General features: G+C 30.5%; 1 protein-coding gene across 1 annotated transcript in view; it reads right to left on the bottom strand.

Annotated features, from left to right (window-relative positions):
- LOC106300756 (receptor-like protein kinase HSL1) overlaps positions 1 to 2,689 on the bottom strand; it is a 6,953-nt gene extending 4,264 nt beyond the window's left edge. The window contains exons 1-2 of the mRNA XM_013736965.1: positions 2,381 to 2,689; positions 2,237 to 2,292 (exon numbers count right to left, since the gene is read on the bottom strand). The gene's annotated coding sequence lies outside the window, so the exon portion shown is untranslated. The remainder of the gene's footprint in view (positions 1 to 2,236; positions 2,293 to 2,380) is intronic.
- Between the last annotated feature and the right edge of the window lie 1,646 nt (positions 2,690 to 4,335).

Genomic DNA, 4,335 nt, shown 5'->3' on the forward strand with positions numbered 1-4,335 from the left:
GAAGCTGAAATGCGTTCTCTTCAAATGTGACTGGTTTGACCCACCGTCAATAGAGGTGTTCGGTATAGCAAGTTTGGAGTTGTTGATATAAATGCTACACGGAGGTACAACAAATTTAAACCCTACATATTGGCTTCTCAAGCAGACCAAGTTTGTTTTATTCCATACCCGAGGATCAGACAATCTGGAATATCTTGGTTAGCCGCTATAAAAGTTACACCTCGGGGCCGAGTCTTGACTGTTGAACAACTGCATTTACAAGAAGATGCCGTAAATGAAGTAGAAGTACATGAGCAAGCTACAAATGATATCTAACTTGTTGATCCACACAACCAGGGATATGAAGAACTTCCAGACGATGCAACAGACGAAGCCAACGAAGATGAATTTGAAGAAAATGATCAAGTCGATGATGTTTCTGATGACAAGTGATCGAGCTTGATTATGTTACAGTGTTTGTGTTTATTATATTATTAAAATTTTTGTATTGCATTACAAATAATATATAACTTATTATCATGTTTGCTCAACTATATATGAACTTAGTTTAAAAAACAATCTTTGTACTTTGGGGTTTAGAAGTGTATAAAATTTATGATGTTTGGGGTTTCGATTTTAGGGTATAAACACAAAACGAAGCTAATTAGTCGTAAAGTACGACTCAGTTACGACTAATCTTAATTCTTCCCAAATTGGTCTCTAATTGGTCGTAAAGGACTTCGTCCCACATTGGTCGTAATTTTAATTCTTCTTTACGACTATTAGTCCTTAATTGGTCGTAAATAAAAAAAATTATTTAGTCCCTAATTGGTCGTAATATTATTTGGTCCCCCATTGGTCGTAAATTTACGTCTCCTTTACGACCGCTAGTCTCTCATTGGTCGTAATATTACAACTCATTTACGACTAACACCAAAACTCTATATATACTCGGACCTCGCGAAGCCATTTGGTTGCTCATTCCCTTCTCTCTAACAACGACTTCCCTTTCTCTCTCAAGGTAAGTTTTTTTTTTTTTTTTTAGTTTTACGTGGTTAGTTAGGTGATTAGATTAGGTTTGGAATTAGTTTAGGATGGAAGTAGATTAGGATCGAGTTAGATTATGATGGAATTAGAATAGGTTTAGATTATTTTTATATAAAAAATTTGAATTGTTTATAACCATCTATTTTTTTTTGGTTTTTTCTTCAGATTGACGATATTGCTATGGTTGGCGGTAGAAAGAGACATAGGAACCTTGCGCCTAGAAACTCTTACGGGAGTACCTTTCTAGGACAGCCGGATCCATCAGCTTCTACCTCCGGCACATCATCCGACTTCTTCGACGAAATAAACCTTAATGCTTAGTTTTTTTCGGTTTTAATTAATTTGTATTTTGAATGTTTTATATGATGGATATTATTATGTTTACGGATGTTAGATATTTTCTTTTAATTTTATCAAAATTAAAAAAATTAAATCAAACTAAATTTAAATATTTGATTTTAATTAATATATAAAATTCGTAAATAAATACAAGATTCGAAAATAAATAAATAAAGTTGGTCAAATTTACGACCAGTGAACATCTAAAGTCGATGTAAAGTGGTCGTTACCTTATGACTAATAAACATCGACATTAGAGGTAAATTGGTCGTAAGCTTACGACCAGTGTACGACTAATATGTCTAGTCGTAATATTATGACCAATGTGCCTCTAATAATTAATTACGACCAGCTTCTAACGATAGCTTCTAACAATTAATCGATTTTCGAAGTTAATTGGTCGTAATGCCCATATTATGACCAACTAGCTACTAATACTGTAGTCGTTAAGGTCATGTTTTCTTGTAGTGACTTCTCTTCTTGATTAATATGTGAAAATACTATAGAAAAAAGCATTGAACTTTTAGAAGAAGAGAAGAAATTAAAGAACCCACAATTGAGGACTGAGTATGTTTCAAGGATTAATGATTAAAACTTAAAAAATCAAGAGATCATTTATCATAATTAGTGGATATATAGTAACTATTTTTAAATTACTACAGCTAGTAACTTACACGTTAAAAACTTTTTAGTTACAAGATTTCCAGCTTTTCATAGAATATATCTTTCAATTTTTTACAATATATAAAATAACCACAGAGGCATAGAGATTCAGGGCCATTGAGCTAAGAAAGTGAGAGAAAGGCTTGAAGACTAAAAACGACAACTAAGAAGAGCAGCATATTGAACAAACAATAATAAAGAATGGTACCTGAAATTTATGAAAACAAACCAGAATCTTAGGTTGGAGAATGATCCTTCTTCAGTCTGTTGAAGTTAAACTTGAAAGATGTTCGTTAAAACATAATCAAAAACAAGGTAGAGGGTATTAAGAGGATTTTTGATTTGTTGTTACCTGGAAGAATTATAATAGAAGGTGATTTTCTTTGGCTACTTCCTAGGAAACTCTATGGGGGAAGCAACAAAAAGCAAAAAAAAGTTCTGGTTTTGAGGGGGTTCTTCTAATACACCAGATCAGCTGATTCTCATATAAGTGGAACAAGAAGTTATAAACTATTAATTTATTAGGGTTTCTTTTAAAAACAAAATTGTGAAGAAAACAAATACAGAGAAGGATGTCTTCAAGAAATACGAGAGAAAGATTTTTAAGATGGAGAGAAGAGAGATACAGAAGAAGTTTGTCGTTGAGACATGGAGCCAAAATGTTTAGTCTCAATGCAATCTTAAATCGAGTCTCTCACCTAGGACTAGAAAAAATATCTCTAAATTTTCATTCGATTGTTATTTGTTCCGAATCGAAAAATCTGGGGCATCTGTAATTCTACGAAGTAAAGAAAATACTAATATACAATAGCCGTAAAAAACGAAATAAATCACAAATACTAATATTTTTTAGAAACATATACCTTATATGATCCGTTATATAGATATATATACATATATTTAAAGAATTAGATGTATAAGTTATATAAATATATATTTTATATAAGTTTTGCAGTATTTTTATTTAATAAATTTATTCTATTATTTATTCGAGTTTTAAAAAGAAAATATTTTTTTTTAATTTTTGTAATAAAATATTAATATTTTTTAGTATTTTGGATTATTATTTTTTTACAGATCAAATCTAAAATTTTCCGAATATCCAAGATATCGAATATCGGATAGTTACGGATTAAGTCGAATCAGATAATTGATTATTCAGATGAAACTCATCGGATCACAAATATGTCCATTAACCTAGAAATTCCATTGTTGCCCACTCCAGTTGTCACCATATATTTCAATGTTACTGAAAGTAATAAATTTAAAAATAAATAAAAGTAATAGAGATCATTTGATTTTGACATATTGTATGCAAGATGGATTGTATGTGATGATCTTTCGATTTTACAGTTAACGTCGCTTTCAGATAATTATAAAATCCAACGGTGCTGATATAGTTTTTAATATAAACAAAAACAACAGACATTGACATTCGTAAAAGTTGTTTCATCGCTGTAGACATTAATCTTGGGATGATTCAAAGGAAATTTGCCCCTGTAACCATACGAAAAACACAAATACATTATCCAATCAAAAATCCCTTCTCCCTCCTCGTTTTTCTTCGTATCTCTCTCTAACTTCTCACTACAAATCTAATTACCTTTTATTTTTTGTTATTTGGCAAATAAGCCGATGATTCAATAAAACTCTAATAAAATTTATATAATATACTCTAATAAAACAACAGACATTGACATTCGTAAATAATGTGTTTCTTTAATGAAAACATAGCAACAAATTATTTATTGTTACTTAAGTTAATGCGTAATAAATCGCTGTAGTTGAAAACTTGGAGAAACCAGTGAGAGTTATTTGAGTTGCATTAAAATGAAATACAAATCCAAATAGTTAGGCACATAATAGGAACAGTGTGCTTTATGAAAAATAAATTAAAAGAACATTAAAATGTTGTTGCTGTTGTAAGATAAGCATTGAAATGACCATCCACTTCTTTACCAAACTCAAGCACTATGATCATCCACTCCTTTACCAACTCAAGCACTATGATCATCTACTCATCAAACACTATGATCATCCACTTATTTACCAAATTAAGCACCATCTTTGTTATTTTATGTATTGTTGTTCACTATAAATACCATCGCTCATCTCACTCTTTTGTACACAAAAAAAAAAACAAGAACAAGAGTTTATAATCAAAGAATCATTACATTTTCTTCTTCCTCCTTATAATAAACTCTCTCCCTTATATTAGTGTTATTTGCTTCCTACGGGTATTAAATTCTACTCTTATTTAAATTTCTCGATAATATAAATTATAAGTTATTTCATAACACGTTATCA

This window comes from Brassica oleracea, chromosome C6, assembly GCF_000695525.1.
Source record: "Brassica oleracea var. oleracea cultivar TO1000 chromosome C6, BOL, whole genome shotgun sequence".
In the NCBI taxonomy this organism is placed as follows: domain Eukaryota; kingdom Viridiplantae; phylum Streptophyta; class Magnoliopsida; order Brassicales; family Brassicaceae; genus Brassica; species Brassica oleracea.